Source organism: Gracilinanus agilis, chromosome 1 (assembly GCF_016433145.1).
Source record: "Gracilinanus agilis isolate LMUSP501 chromosome 1, AgileGrace, whole genome shotgun sequence".
NCBI classification, from domain to species: domain Eukaryota; kingdom Metazoa; phylum Chordata; class Mammalia; order Didelphimorphia; family Didelphidae; genus Gracilinanus; species Gracilinanus agilis.
This window is the reverse complement of record NC_058130.1, coordinates 187,836,315-187,853,620: the sequence shown is the minus strand read 5'-3', so window position 1 is coordinate 187,853,620 and position 17,306 is coordinate 187,836,315. Positions and strand designations below refer to the sequence as shown.

Sequence of the window (17,306 nt, the reverse complement as noted above, 5' to 3'; positions counted from 1 at the left end):
AAAGAACAACTAATCCCAATACTGTACAAATTATTTGACATAAGAAACAAAAAAGGAGTTCTACCAAATTCCTTTTATGACACAAATATGGTATTGATGCCAAAGCCAGGTAGATCAAAAACAGAGAAAGAAAACTACAGACCAATCTCCTTAATGAACATAGATGCAAAAATCTTAAATAGAATACAAGCAAAAAGACTAGCAAGTGATAACGAGGGTTATTCATTATGATAAGGTGGGATTTGTACCAGGAATGCAATGTTTCAATATTAGGAAAACCATCTACATAATTGACTATATCAACAAGCTAACAAACAAAAATCACATGATTATCTCAATAGATGCTGAAAAAGCCTTTGACAAAATAGAACGCCCATTCCTGCTGAAAACACTAGAAAGTATAAGAATAGAAGGGCCATTCCTAAAAATAATAAATAGTATATATCTTAAACCAATGATGCGCAAATATTTTAAAGATGGGGCCAAATGAAAGGAAATGCACATCTGTCAGTTTGTTTCTAAGGCAACTCTATCAAAATTTCATTGTATTGTATCCTACTCCTTGTATACCTCAGATTAGGATTAATGTTGCCCTGCCAGATAGAACATTTCAAGGGACCGCATCTCATTCATGGGCCATAGTTTGCCCATCACTCTCTTAAACCATCAACAAGCATAATATGCAATGGGAACTGGTTAAAAACATTCCCAATAAGATCAGGAGTGAAACAAGGATGCCCATTATTGCCTCTATTATTTATTTAACATTGTAATAGAAACATTAGCAATTGCAATTAGAGAAAAAAAAAAAGAAATTGAAGATATTAAAATAGGCAATGAGGAGACCAAGCTATAACTCTTTGCAGATGATATGATGTGGTACCTAAAAAAATCATAGATAATCAACTAAAAGACTAATGGAAATAATCAACAACTTTAGTAAAGTTGCAGGATACAAAATAAATGCGCATAAATAATCAGCATTGCTACATATTTCCCACATATCTCAGCAGCAAAGAGTTGGAAAGAGAAATACCATTTAAAATCACCCTAGACAATATAAAACACATAGGAATCTACCTACCAAAACAAACACAGGAATTATATGAACACAACAAGGAAACACTTTTCAAACAATTAAAACTTGATCTAAACAATTGGAAAAACATTAATTGCTCATGGATAGGATGAGCTAAAATAATAAAAATGACCATTCTACCCAAATTAATTTACTTATTTAGTGGCATACCTATTAAACTACCAAAAAACTTTTTTATGGAATTAGAAAAAACTATAACAAAGTTCATTTGGAAGAACAAAAGATAAAGAATATCAATGGAAATAATGAAAAAAAAATGTGAAGGTAGGTGGTCTAGCAGTACCAAATCTTAAACTGTACTATAAAGCAGTGGTCATCAAAACAATATGGTACTGGCTAAGAGACAGAAGGGAAGATCAGTAGAAAATAGATTTGAGGTAAATGATCTCAGCAAGACAGTCTATTAAAACCCAAAGAGCCCAGCTTTGGGGACAAAAATCCACTATTCGACAAAAACTGTTGGGAAAATTGGAAAACAATATGGGAGAGATTAAATTTAGATCAACATCTTACACCCTACACCAAGATAAATTCAGAATGAGTGAATGACTTGAATATAAAGAAGGAAACTATAAGTCAATTAGGAGAACACAAAGTATTATACTTTTCAGATCTTTGGGAAAGGAAAGATTTTAAAACCAAGCAAGAGTTAGAAAAAATTACAAAATGTAAAATAAATAATTCTGATTACATTAAATTAAAAAAAATTTTGTACAAACAAAACTAATGCAACCAAAATTAGAAGGGAAGCAACAAATTGGGGAAAAACTTTATAACAAAAAATTCTGACAAAGGTCTAATTAATTACTCAAATTTTAGGAGCTAAATCAATTGTACAAAAAATTAAGCCATTCTCCAATTGATAAATGGGCAAGGGACATGAATAGGCAACTTGCAGATAAAGAAATCAAAACTATCAATAAGCACATGAGAAAGTGTTCTAAATCTCTTATAAGTAAAGAAATGCAAATGAAAACAACTCTGAGGTACCACCTCACACCTAGCAGATTGGCTAAAATGACAACAGGGGAGAGTAATAAATGTTGGAGGGAATGTGGTAAAACTAGGACATTAATGCATTGCTGATGGAGTTGTGAATTGATCCAACTATTTTGGATGGCAATTTGGAACTATGCTCAAAGGGCTTTAAAAGACTATCGGCTTTTTGATCCAGCCATAGAGCTGCTTGGTTTCTACTCCAAAGAGGTAATAAGGAAAAAGACTTGTACAAAAATATTTATAGCCGCGCTCATTGTGGTGGCAAAAAATTGGAAAATTAGAGAATGTCCTTTGATTGGGGAATGGCTGAACAAATTATGGTATCTGTTGTTGATGGAATACTATTGTGCTCAAAGAAATAAAGAATTGGAGGAATTCCATGTGAACTGGAATGACCTCCAGGAATTGATGCAGAGTGAAAGGAGCAGAACCAGGAGAACATGGTACACAGAGACTGATACACTGTGGTACCATCAAACATAACAGACTTCTCTACTAGCAGCAACACAAGGATCCAGAGCAAGGATGAGGGACTTATGAGAAGGGAAACTAGCCACATTCAGAGGAAGAGCTGTGGGAGTAAAATCACAGAGGAAAAACAACTGCTTGAACACATGCGCTGATGGGGATTGGGGGGGGGCGGGATATAGATGCTAAACAATAACTCTAGTCCAACTAGCAATAATATGGAATTAGGTCTTGATCAATGATACATGTAAAACCCAGTGGAATTGTGCATCTGCTATGGGGATAGGGGGGTTTAGGGGAGAGGGAAAGAACATGAAACATGTAACTATGGGAAAATATTCAAAATAAAAAATTCAAATAAAAAAATTAAACTAAAAATTGTTCCTGCGCCAGGGGGAAATAAATAAATGCTTGAAGACAAGTATTGTGCTCAAAAAATAAAAATAAAATAAATTAACAAGTAACTGAGAAAGTTTCATCTTACCAGAATACTCAATGATAGGAAATTTCATAGGCTTTGTGTATTGGTCATTTGAGACATTATTTGTATAAATAGTTTAATAAATTATACTGCAATATTTACTTGTTACAATGTGATTTTATAATGGTAGAAATTATGACCATTTGAATGGGTTTTCTAAAAGACTTTAGATATATTGTGTAAGTATACAATAGGTGTATGAGTATGTTTAGAGGCATACACTCTTTGTATATTTATGTGCTATAGACACATAGACTCGCTGCTATAAATTCTGGTTGAATTTAAAAATGGAAATCTCATTACTACTCTATGAAAGTGACTGAGACATAGTAACTATTTCCTAATAACACTATCTTTATAGGAATGATTTGCTAAGAATGAGTCTATAAAGTTATGACAACATCCTAAAAAAAATTGAAAGCAAAATTATGAATATGTGCAATCTCTGGATAGTTTCATATTACAGATGATGGTGGAGGAAAAAAAGGACAATTATATTGATTTATATGTAGATTTCTTTTGTATGCCATCTTCAGTCCATACCTAAATCCTCATACAGGGAAATAAATCCACAAACTGGAATTCAATGAATGGGAATTCTACTTTATCAAAAGCCACTCAGATCCTTCAGAGCAATCTCAAACTCAACATACACCAAGTACAACTTAACTATCTTTCCTCCTAAACCACCCTTTCTCTGTGGCTTCTCTACTTCTGTACAAAACACTACTATTCTTCCAGTAATGATGACGGATAACATAGGAGTCATCTTTAACTCTTTACTCTCACTTAGCCATCTAAACAGATGTAAAATCTTGTCAATTCCACTTTTTAAACATCTCCCAAGCTATCACCATCTGTCTATTTCATAGCGGAATAACCTTAGTCCAAGCTGTGATCATCTCTTGGCTCAATTTTTCTAATAGTTTTCTAAGTGCACTTGCTGCATCCACTCTCTCCCCTCTCCAATCAAACCTTCATATACCTGCCAAAGTAATATATCAAATGTATAGATATGACCACGTCACTTCCTTACTCAAGAAATTTCAGTGTCTTTCTACTGCCTTAAAGATAAATTATAAACTTCTTTGTTTAGGCTTTAAAATCTTTCACAATTTGGCTCAAACTCTTCCTACCAGACTGATTATGCCTTATTTATATTCATTCAAATCAAGCATTTCTACTTCCTGTCCCCTATATATATATATATATATATAGATATATAACATTCTCTTTACTACTGTTATGCTTTTGATACTTTCTCATTCATCTATACCTCTTGGAACCCTATTATCCTTCACAGACAGCTCAAATACCAAGAAATTTTTACTGTATTCCTCAGTTATCATTTTGAATTTAATCAATCCATCAGCAAGCATTTATTAAGCTCTTACTATGTGTCAGGTGCTAGGTGGGAGCTAGGTGGCCCAGTGGATAGAATGTCAGGCCTGAAGTCAGGAAGACTGTCAAATCTCAGATATTTACTAGCTATGTGACCCTGGGCAAGTCCCTTAATTTTATTTGCCTCAGTTTCTTCATCTTTAAAATGAGCTAGAAAAGGAAATTACAAACTACTCCAGTATCTTTGCCAAGGAAACCCCCAAAGGTATCAGGAAGATATAGACACAACTGAAAATATCTGAACAAACAACAACATGTGCAAGGCCCTTTGCATCTACCAGGATATTACAAAAGGCAAAAACAGCTCCTGGCCTTTGAAGAGTTTGCATTATACTGAGAGAGACAACATGTAAATAAATAGGCAACCTCAGATAGAAGGCTCCAACACCAGATAGGATCCAGAACAGCCTCCTGCAGTAAGTGTTCTTTGAGTTAAGTCTAGAAGATAGAAAAGTATTTTAGGAAGCATAAGTTAGAAGGAAGAGAATTCTTGGCAAAGAGGACAGTCAGTGTAAAGGCATGGAGATGAGAGATGGAGTATCATGTAAGAAGAGCACAGGCCAGTATGTAGGGAGGTAAAGGATAAAATGACTGGAAAGGTGGGAAGGGGCTAAGTTATAAGGAGCATTCAATGCCAAATATAGGACTATAAACATATGGACATATTTGGTAATATAAGGATTTAGGTAGAGGTCAAAAAATGATAGATTACAAAGGAATATATAAATCAATGTGGTTGCTCTTTTATTTTTTCACCAACACATATGATAAGAAACTCTCCCGAGATTGCATATGTTCATAATTTGCTTTCAATCTTTTTTCAGTATAGATATAAAATTAAAATGTAAGTAATCATAACTTTATGGGCTCACTTATAGTAAATCACCCTGATTACAAAGGTATTAGGGAGTCGCTGGAACTTATTGAGGGCTGGAGGTGGGGGTTATATAGCACTTACTTCTGAATATAATGTATCTTATCAGAAGAAGATAAGCTCCTCAAGGACAAGAACTGTGTCATTCTTATATTTGTATCACTAGCAAGTATCATAATCTCTAACATATCATAAGTACTAAAAACATATTGATCAATTGACTTTATAATAGGAAATGGAGTCAAACCTGTCAATCATTCCCAGGCTTTATATCAAGGATTAGAAGTAAAGAATTTTAGTAAAAATCAAAACTCAAAAACATCAAGTATCTGACATCAAGTAGACAATATTTGGCCTATTTGTTTAGAAAGCAGGGTTTAAAAATATGATCTAGAAAGAAGTTGGAGTTTTTGGGGGGTTTTTTAGTTGTTGTTGTTGTTGTTGTTTTAAATCAAGCTGTGTAGTATAATGGAACTGTAGAATCCCCCTCTGTGCTCACTCCTCTCCTCATCACACTCACACTTGCAGGCTGGAATCCCTAGGGGGTTAGCCACTACTCAGCTTTTAGGGATAACCCTTGTGGGTGGTTACCTTCCTAATAATTTAGCTTCTCAGTCACCACTGGTGTGCTTCTCATTTACTTTCATTCAAGACACTCAATCAACTATTAACAAAAGTCTTCACTCAAATGGTGCAGCAAGAACAATAGTTCCAAAGTATTTCTTCCATAAACCCTGGGGTACATTCTCCTTCTAATATATAGGGTCTCTATCAGAATGGGCTCTAATTTGAATCACAATAATAATGTATCATACATTTAAAGAACATATGTGACTAAAGCAGTTCACAATCCCCAAATGCAGGGTCTTAATGTTTCTCCACTCTCTGGAAACACAGAGCTTCAATGTCTTTTCTCTCTCCCAAATTGTATTCAAAATGTTAACTGATAGAAATGACATCTAGGCAGGATGACTGGTTCTGTTACTGGATTACTCTGCCACTTGGTTAGACTAGAACTTCATGGCCAAGGTACTTCACTGGGACAAGTTAATCCACTAGGTTCCCTTGGCCTGGTTGCTCTGCTGCTGGACTGAACTGTTCCTCTGATAACTTGGGTTTATACCCCAGTGTCATCTGTAGTTTCTACTTCTTTACCATTGAAGCTCAGCTGAAACCCTCAGTTGTGATGTTATCATACTCTTTCAGAAAAGAACAGAGATCCTCAACCTATAGATGGCAGAAATATCTCTAGTGAGGGCAGCTGGGTAGCTCAGCGGATTGAGAGCCAGGCCTAGAGACAGGAGGTCCTAGGTTCAAATTTGACCTGAGACACTTCCGGGCTGTGTGACCCTGGGCAAGTCACTTGACCCCCATTGCCTACCCTTACCACTCTTCTGCCTTGGAGCCAATACACATTATTGACTACAAGATGGAAGGTAAGGGTTTTAAAAAATGAATGAATGAATTAACTAATTAATTAATTTTAAAAAAAGAAATATCTCTAGTTCTGTTCTCTAGAGTGGGCTCTAAGGTTATGGGGGTTTTTTTTGTTGTTGGTTTATTTTTGTTTTTGTTTTTTTTTTCCACTTCCCAGGAAGTAGGTCATAGTACTAAAAGGTATAGCTCTTCCTTTTCTTTCTTTTTTTTTTTTTTAAACCCTTGTACTTTGGTGTATTGTCTCATAGGTGGAAGATTGGTAAGGGTGGTTCCTTTTCTTTTCTAAATGTTCTTGACTCTAAAAACCTCACTCTCACTTACAGCAACTAACTTATGGTGCCCCAAACTTCATTTCTTTGGGTTATGGTGATATATCCAATAATCACCAAATATCTCTGGGGTTCAGTAGCCCAAAATATATAATTCTAGCTCAGTGTCACTCTCTGAGACTAGAAGGTAGTGTATGTCCTCTTAGATATCTGTCAATACTTCCTGTGAGACACATTTGGACATCAATAACCTATCTGGGATGCACATAATTTATGTTTGGGAATTATCTTCCAAGACATGATATTTGAGGTCATGAAGCTGGTAGGGCAATCAAGGGAGACAGTATAGAGAAAGAAAAGAAAAGGGCCAAAGGAAACAGTAGTTGTAGAGGTAGGAAGAAAAACAAGAGACAGTAGTGTCAAAGAGGGAAGAAAGAACATACTGGAATGAGGTTGTCAAAATTAGTGAAGAGATCAGGAATGTTAAGGTCAAAGGTCATTAAATTTAGCAATAAGAGATCATTGGTGTTCTTGGAGAGAGCAGTTTCAGCCCACTGGTATGCCTCAATTTCTTTATAGGTAAAATGAATATGCCTTCTGGTTTATAAAAACTAATAAGATTTTTAAAATTCATTTTGTGTAATCAGAGGTTCTGAGATAGATGGATCAGATTTTAATGTTTTATTTTATTAATAGTGACTATTGGAAGTAGCAATATAATTAATATTAAAAAGATAATGAGATAGTCATACATCTTATCCAAGTTACAGTAGTACTTGAGGATTGTTTGAAAGGACAGATTATAGATTTTCTACATCATTTGAATTATGTGTTTATTATTTAATTCTTTTTCTTAATTGGAAAGTGGTTAGTTATGCTAACATGGCAAGTGGTAGTAGAAGCCTCAGAATAATAATGCTCTCACTCCTCATCTCTGCCTCCTGGCTTCTCTGTCTTCCTTCAAATCTCAGCTAAAATTCCATCTTCTACAAGAAGTCTTTACCAATTCTTTCCTATGTCCCTTTTGCTTTTTCTATGGTAATTAATTCTAATTTTTCCTACATATAGCTTGTTGGTAGTTAGTTACATTTTATCTTTCCCCTAGTAGAGTAAGAGCTTCATGAGAGCAGAAGCTGTCTTTGCTCTCTTTGAATCCCCAATGCTTAGCATAAGACCTGGAACAGAATAAATGTTTATTGACTAACTGGCTTACAAAGGTGATAAACGGTTACTAACTATTAAGCCAATGGAACAGCTTTGCTAAAATAGCTAAGCCAAAAATGAATATGCTTGGAGTTAGGTAATCTGACTAGTATTATTAGTTGATTTAAAAAAAATTCCTGTGCTTCAAAAAAGAAATACCATTTGAAAAGAAATTGCCCTCAAATAAATGGATATGTTTGGAAAAATTTGTCCAATTCAGTTCAATACAATTCAAAACTCCAAACCTATTTCAGTGGCAGAACAATTAAAAAAAACTAGCTTAATATTAAATAGAGTAAAAAATAATTTATATTCGCGTGTTAGAGGACTAGGCTTTTGATTTCATTAATATTAGGAACTCCCCAAGGAGGAAATTCCCTCCACCAATCCAAGTTGGCAGCTCGCTGCAATTTATAGTTTTAAGATTTGCCCAGACCACAAGAGATTAAATATCTTGTTGAAGGTTATATAACCAGTATGTGTAAGAGGGAGGACAGAAACCTAGATGTTCCTGACTTCACTAGACCAAAGCTACCTATTTAAAAAAATTTTTTTACCCCATCTTATATATTTTTCTTATGTTTTGATACATTTTACCACTTAAATTTGGTTTCACCACTGAATATCTTCTTTTTCAGATTATGTATGGAATTTTATTCAAGGAAAGACTATAGTTAAGAGGACCCTGTTCAATAAGCCTTGCCAAATAAAATCTCCAAAAATTTCATTTATCTAAATTTGGTTAGATATACAGTTAGATACACATGGATCCAGACAAAACTTGAACCTTTCATTGGAGCATTCTTGTAGAAGTCAATGACCATGTAACAGAGGTTGTCTGAAGGGGAAGATAAAAACTCCTGTATGGTAAATTCTGATCTGTGTCTATTTCAACTTCCTATATAACCTTTCCCCTAAACTTTTCGTAATTTGTATACATTCAATAGCTTCTTTTCTGGTAACATCTTAGAAAATTGAAACCACAAGATATTCCAAATTGTTTTAGAATATATTTTATTACTGCCCTATGTTTTAATGCTGAAATTTTTCCAAGTGCAGATTCTTTGCCTATAGTATCTTTTTATTATTTTCATTAGTTTTGAAAATGTGGCATCTGTTGCCTCCTCCCTTTGTCTTTCTCAGGAACAGCCTGAAACTGAAGTCTTATTATCAGTTAATGAAGGGCTAATGGCAAGGTATGTTCATGTGAACTGAATGGAATTCAGGTAAATATGTGATAGTTTACCTAATATAAGTGAAAGTTAAAGAAAAGTTCTAAATAAAAGGTATTGGCAAGTAGTAGAAATAGTCTTTCTATTAATATTGATTGGTTTCCATCAATAATAGAATTTTAAAAGTAGACTATTGCAATCAAAACTAAATTAAAAGACATGGATAGTTAGGAGAATTGATATACTCTCAGAAATTTTTTGTGATTGATTATGGAATTTGGTGGAAATCCACAATATTTTCCTTGAAAAAAGAAGCAGATTATGTTATATCAAGTATGCCATAAATTCTGTGTTAGATATGCAGTTAGATATATGCATATCCAGTCCAAACTAGAACCTTTGATGTCCGTATATAAATCTCTGTTCTTTTCTGCAAAATAGTCTCATGGATATTGACCTACCCTTAATCTACTTTATAAAATTCAGAGGAAGAAAAAATAAAACTGTAGGGTTTAGCAGGCCTGGTGAGATGAAAAAATAAAATACAGTATTTAAGAAATGTGTGACAAAAAAGGAATGTTTATGTTTTATACTAACAAAGGAATTAAAGATGCTAAATTCTAGTCCTGATGCTTATTGAACTACAGCCTGAATTTGGATCAAAGCTTCATATAAAAACTTGTTGATTTCATGATGAAATCTTTTTGAAACTCTTTCTGGCCAAATCAACAATATCAGCTGGAATAGAATACTGAAAATCCTTTGGAATGAAATTTTCCTCAGCAGTCCTAGGGCCTACAGAATTCTCAGGAGACAAAGGAATTCTTCTGTTGGGCACTTAGAAGGCAATTGAATTGTGAGATGAAATGCTGAATCATTTGGAGTTTTTCTAAAGTGAAGATATGTTCCCATTTGTAAAGTACAGACGCTTGCCAACTATTTCACAAGGGGCACGGAAAGGATTATTAAGATGCTTGTTTCACATTTCTAGATACTTAAAGGAAAAGTAAGCAGTAGTATGATACTGTAGCAAAAAAGAAGACTGGCCTTGGAGACAGGAAAAAGAGAATTCAAGACCCACTTCTGACACATATTGTCCATATGATCCTGGGCAAGTCATTTGCCTATTTAGTGATGCCACTAATTAACTCTCCAAGTATATATAAAACAGAGATCTGTTCCTCACACTAATGAATCATAGGTTAAAAGGGGAAAGGAAATAAAGGTCTACTAAATTATTATTATTATTGTTGACTCTTTTGGGTTGTCCATGAGAAGATATATAATCATTACATTAAAAAATTATTATATAAGTCTCCATTCGCTTCTGCAAAATTGATTCATAGACATAAGCCTAATTTATTTTTTTAATTGTCATCTGGAATGCCTTTAGAAACTTTTGAACACTACTTTCTTTCAAATATCCACACTAAAGTCGACCACTCAAAAATATTTATATTTTTTTTAAATGTGATAATTTATAGTGTTGGTCATTGACATCATTATCAACACTGGAAAAATCCTTTTGAAAACTTAGTTAACTGTAATTTTAATGATTACTTCTTGTTAGGCTATAATGCTATATCTACAATAGCAATATTGAGTTTCAACTCTAAAATTTAATGGCAGCTGGCCCAGTTTAGCTTCTCCTCTAGTCTATAGGTAAAGTATCTATATCTATACAAGATAAAGCATTCATTCATTAAGTAACTATATTTACTTCTTTTTCATAGTTATACAACATTTTAATCAGAGGAATAATTTCCTCTTTTAGCCTAGAAATGTTTGTTGAAGATATATACATGTATATGCTTTTTCTTTATAATAACTATGACCCTAGTTCTCAATTTTTTAACCACCAATTGTTCTTTGAAGAACTTCTAATAATATACTTGGACTTAAACAAATGAATGTGTCCATAAAGACATGAGAAGGTGGCCTCTATCTCTTGCTTCTAAACTAAAAAGAAAAAAAACAAACACCAAAGACCAAATAATGACTCATCAAAGTCCAAAAGGAAAAGCTTAATGTGAATTTAACATCCCATTGGGCATCCTGGAGTCCTTTCAGACTCCAACCACATCTGCTTCTGTGAGATTCTCTCTAAAACAAAAGTAACCATCATGTCCATTTTTCACATCAATTGCTGAATTTTGTTTTTCCCTGAAAGATGAATCTCATGTCATTTACTCCACATCTAAAAGAGATTGGGATACAATTTTATTTCTCAGACGTTTAGGCCAAAATAGGCAAACTATATTATATGAAATTCTTACTTGCTTCATAGTGTGTGCCATCCACATAAAACACCTTCATAAGTCCTATTTAAAGAAATGAAAAGGAGATTGTCATCTCCCTAAAACACAAAGGGATATAAGGTCAAAAAGTGATATTGACATTGTTTTCCTAATTTATATTGGTTTTTATTTATGCTCATGAAATTTCCATAGTTTTTTGTTAAATTTTACAGAAAAATATACAGCTATACTTAACAGTTCTATACATTAGATTAGGAAAATACATAACACATTAGATATAATACATATACACAGTGCATGTATATATATATATGTATTATTACTATTATTATGGTTACAGGATGTAGCATGTAAACAGATAAGAAAACACCATCTAACTTAAGAAGTAAAAATCACCAGCAAGTAGAAGGATTATAAGAGGCTTCCTGTAAGGAGAGGCACTTGAACAAATCTTTGAAGGAAGCAGAGGATTCCAAAAGTCTAAAATGAGGAGAAAGTACCTTCTGGGCCTGTGCAAAGATACATAGGTAAGAAATGAAATGCAGAGTTCAGGGAATAGCAGTTAGTCCCATTTGGCTAGAATGTAAAGTATAAAGAAGAATAAAATGAAACAAGTCTGGAAAGATATATGGATTATTTATGTATGTATGGTATATCTCATATATATTACATGCATATATAAATACATATATTTACACATATCTACATATAGGCATATACACATGTGTAGTTATCAATTCATATATATGTATATATGTACACATATGTGTATACACATACAAAAGGACTGTTTTATAGTTTAGCCATTGAATACCCAGCACCTTGCTGAAAAAATGCCAGAAGGAATGTAAAGTCTTCTTCCAAAGTACTTTGCTAACGTGATTGGTTTCTCTATGAAAATGGCCATAACTGTAATGGAGAGGGCAAAGGAGACAAGGGCTCTTTTTTTCTAGGAAGGAATAAACTGCGGTCTTTCATGCTGAAATGCTGGAAAATATGGTTGTCTTAACAAGATTAAATATTATACATTATAACAAGCATCATCATTAAATTAAAATCCAGTTATGGACAACCAATTATTTGGCTTTATTATTAGCTGCAATTTATTAAGCAGTTAAATACGTTTTATTGTACTTTACTATGTACCTAATTTTGCTCAATGTGTCTTGTTTTCAATTCTATGGTTAATAGTTATATTGGCATGTCCTCAGGCAGAAAAACCAGTTCTTTACTGGCTACACTGAGACATACTATTTTAATTGATTCTCTTTGATACTATTGTCCTTTGCCATATTTTGAATGTCTTAGAAATGATGCTAAAGTTGGTGATCAAGTAATAAGACCTTGGGAAACTACAGTGTCAGTGACAATTAACATTGTATCCCTAGCATTATAATTATGCCATTACAGATTCTAATTTGGCCAGCAATGGACCAGCAATGTAAACAATACCTGTCACTTAATGACCATATGGAGCTTTCTGTGTTCTTCCTATTGCTTCAGGTCCTTAACTCCTCCAGCTGGTTGTTTTAAACAGACTACAAGAACCACATTTCAGACACTGTTGCTCAAATACAGTCAGTTTTGCAACAGTAAAATACCTCTTAAAATAGGATTTTACTCTGGGGGGGAAAACTCTCTATAAAATAGTCACAATGCACTTTCAATGACTAATTTAGGCCATTACATGGCAAAATAAGAGATAAACCAAACTTTTTATAACTCCAGCATATAGAAACAGTTTTAATTTTTAGAGGCAAACACCTACATTAATCTGAGGCTAAAATAACAGACTGCTGACTTAAAATCTTCCAACATGTTCTTTCACAGTTCATAAAAATATTTCTCTCAGCAAATATTGACGGCCTGGTAGGGCCTAGGGTGCTTGTATTTCAAGGAACACTATAAGCAGAGGTCTCTCTCTCTCTCTCTCTCTCTCTCTCTCTCTCTCTCTCTCTCTCTAAGTGCCAGGAGCATTTAGTTTGAAATCTTAATTGCCTCTAGGTGTAGGAAGGAAGACATGGAGATTAATGTGAGTGCAGGTTATCAGATTTACTCCCTTACTTTCACCAAAACCAGATTCAATAGCCCAACTCCCTATTTCCCCCTCTCCTCCAAAAGAAGTGTATTTTTAAATTTATTACTTTTTAACATATAGATTAAAGGTGACGAAAGGCGAGATAGCAGTCTCCAGTTCTCAGAGTAAACAGAGGTGTCCCTATTTCTCTGTAAGCTTCATAGCCTGACTGCAGCTTTGAGGGATCAGTGACATTTGGAAGGGAGCAACTCAATGGAAGGAGAGTCAGGTTTGATTGCAATGTTCTTTGTACCCTCCTCCCTTCCCGGAAAAAGGCAGATTTATAATTATAGTTCGGGGGAGGGGGGGGTAGGAGAGGGAGGAAGTTTCTGCAGCCTTGACAATGGCCATCCCCTCCTTGTAACAACCAGCCTTTGGTGCAACTCCGAATCTGTCTCCTCCCCCCTACCCCCACCCCACCCCTCTTTTGCAGACTCGACCTGACAATCGCTGGCACAGTTAAATTCCAGCAATTTCTTCCCATACCCCCCAAACTACTACGAGCTATTACTACTACTACCCTCCCGTTCTGTATGCCTCCAGCGCCTTCTTCCCAAAACAACACGACGCTGGGGGGAATAAAAATTTTAAAGGCAGGGAAAGAGGGGAAAACAACAACAACCACCAACAATCAATCCTTGAAAAAGCCAACAGAAAACCACGCACATCCACAAGCCAACTCAGACAGGCTTGGTCTGTCCTGCGCAGTTTATGTGGTTCCATGTACAAACAGGGAGCGAGGGCTGGAGCCTTTTCAGGCACACATGCATACGCGCATACAGTAGAGCTGTCTCTCAAGCCACATTCTTCCACACCATCACCCCCTCCTCCCCTTGCTCCCGGAGTAGTTAAGGGGGCAGAGTGACAGCGCAGGCCCACCAACCCCGGCAGAGTGGGCAGGAATTTTCGCAGCGCTCAGCCAACTGGAGCACGGCTTCCGGAGCCTCTAGCGTCAGGGAGGTGGGCCTAGAGAGGAGTAAGGAGGAGGGGCCCGAGTTTAGGAAGAGGAGGGGAAGGCTGTCATCAATGAAGTCATATTCATAATCTAGTCCTCTCTCTACCTCTGTTTCTGTACTCTGGGTGACTCAGAGAGGGAGAAGATCCATCCAGCATACTCTTCACAAGCAAGGTAAATATAACTTACAACTCCCTTCTCCCCATCCCCACCCCCCACCCCTACTCCTGCCGCAGCTGCTGTAGCACAACCACCTCCCGTGCACACTCAGCCTTCACCAGGATTTATTCATTATTATCATAATTATTATTGATTGTACATGCACAGAGACCAAAACAAGCGAAGAAGCGAGGGAACAGCTAAGCAAACAAAACAACAGCATTCCTCTCCGGTCTCAGGTGAATAAGGAAAAGACTACACAACACCTAGGTGGTTGTAGGAGAGGGGAGGAGGGAAAGTTTCCAAGAGAATTGGGTTCTAATAATAACAGTAATCATGACTACTTAATGGGGACAAGAACAAAAACCAGACACACAATCCTGTACCTGGCTACCAAGTCACCGATGCGCAGCCAACTCAAGGTTGCAAAACAAACACACACACACACAAACACACACACACACACATACACATACACACACGACTACGCACATAGATGGGCAAGGTTGCATTTTTCCCCCTTAAAAACCTTGGAGGGGAGGGAAGGAAAGGAGGGGAAAGAAGGAGGGAGGATGGAAACCCGACAGTTCATAATAAGAAATCATCATAGTAACAGTTGGAGGGGGAGGAGAGAGCAAAATCAAAAGCTTGTCATAGAGCACCGGTAGCTCCTGGCTGCTTTCTCCCAGGGACTTGCTTCAAGAGCTCGGGCAGCGGAGGGGACAGAAATAGATCGAAAGCAGCAACAGTCCGAGAAGCCGAGGCTCAGCTCCGCCGTGGCGGCGGCGGTGGTGGCGGTGGAGGTGGGCAGCAGCGGCGGCTGCAGTGGTAGCAGCAAACAGCGGCGGCAGGGACCTGGCTGGTATGTTGGACTCAAGTGCCTTTACCTTCCCCCCCTTTCTTCCAATGGTGACAGACCGGTGGACTTGTATGATATGTGGGGGTAGGTAGAGAGGAGGGTTGAACAGAGAGGGTTGCAGAATAGCACCCGGTGCTCTCCTTCCCCCTATCTTCTCTGTGTACCAGCGAGTGCCCACCCCAGTGCCTGCCTGGCAGGAGCAACGGAGGATTGGTTTGGTGCATGTGTCTGGAGGGGGCATGCATGGGGCGGCGGCAACGACTGCTTGGGTGCCCAGGCTGCGGCCGCCGCTACCGCTGCCATGGAGTGTTGAATGCTGAAGTTGAGTGTGTCCGGCCGGAGCTCGGAAGCTGGGCGGGTGGAGGTGGGGAGAAAAGGAGGAGGACGACGACGAAGAAGAAGAAGAAGAGAAGGAGGAGGAGGTCTGATTGCACCCCCCCCCTTTTTTTTTCTAGGGCAGTGGAAGCTGAGGGTGCCGCGAGCTATCCCTTTCAGGGTCAGCGGCAGGGGTGCTGGTGGGATGGGGAAATCAAGTGAGTGAGAAGGGGAGAAATGGAGCTCGTTAAGAGTGAGTGGCTGCTGCAGCCGCGGCGGCTGCATTAACCAGCCGAGCCAAGGAGGCCATGATCCGGATAATCTCCCTGTCTGACTGTCACTAACATTGCACACACGCGCGCGCGCACACACACACACACACATACACATAGACACATAGACACACAGATGCACGCAAGTGCAAGGCTTAAAGGTGGAGGAAGGGGAGAAAGCTGCCCTTTGGGAGTAGAGGATCCAGAGTCTCCAGATCACTGATTCCTCTTCTCCTTACTCGTCTTTTAGTTTTGTTTGGTTCTGATCAAATCTGGTGTAGGTTCTGCCCCCTCCCTTCCCCTCTTCCTCCCCCCTCTCATCTTCGTCTCCTCCCCGCACCGCCACCCCCCCTCCCTCAACCCCCAGTTCTAATCTCCTCCTTCTGGTTGCCTTGCAAAACACAGTCACGCGAACTGCAAAGGTGTCGCGATTCACTTCCCCAAATAGCCAGTCCAGTTTGTCCCTGACTTGGCTCAGTCCTCTACCCGGGCCGCCGCCGCCCCCTCCCAAGTGCAGAGCAGTTTGGGCATGCCGGGTGCCTCTCATCCATCGCATCTATATATGTCTGACTACATCTGGAAGATAAATGGATCGCTCTGTGCATTAAACGCTTCCCGGCCCAAAGACTTCGTTTATTTCCGGTAACCACGGAGAAATCGCCTCTTGTGTCTTTTCCCCCCTAGCTTTTTCTTGGCTGTAGCCAGTGTACAACTACCTAGATGAGATGGTGAAGACTCTGGTGCTCCTGTTTTCGGTTTCTTTCTTTCTTTCTTTCTTTCTTTCTTTCTTTCTTTCTTTCTTTTTTTAGTGGTTGTATAGCAGGGTTGGGGGTGGCATGAAACTTCCCTCTCTTGTTTTGAGGGATGGGGAGGAGGTTTGGGGTGTACAGACCCCGAGAGGGAAGTTGAGAAAGGTCTTAGGCAGAAAAGTTTGGCAGGGTAGGTAACTAAGGTGGTGGGGGCGGGAGAAAGCGGCTGAGGGCCCGGGGCAGGAGGTGGGGGGGGTGG

The 17,306-nt window shown here is 37.6% G+C and overlaps 1 protein-coding gene across 1 annotated transcript in view; it reads left to right on the top strand.

Moving 5' to 3' along the window:
* Positions 1–16,856: 16,856 nt before the first annotated feature.
* SMARCA2 (SWI/SNF related, matrix associated, actin dependent regulator of chromatin, subfamily a, member 2) overlaps positions 16,857–17,306 on the top strand; it is a 215,224-nt gene continuing 214,774 nt past the window's right edge. The window contains exon 1 of the mRNA XM_044659297.1: positions 16,857–16,940. The gene's annotated coding sequence lies outside the window, so the exon portion shown is untranslated. The remainder of the gene's footprint in view (positions 16,941–17,306) is intronic.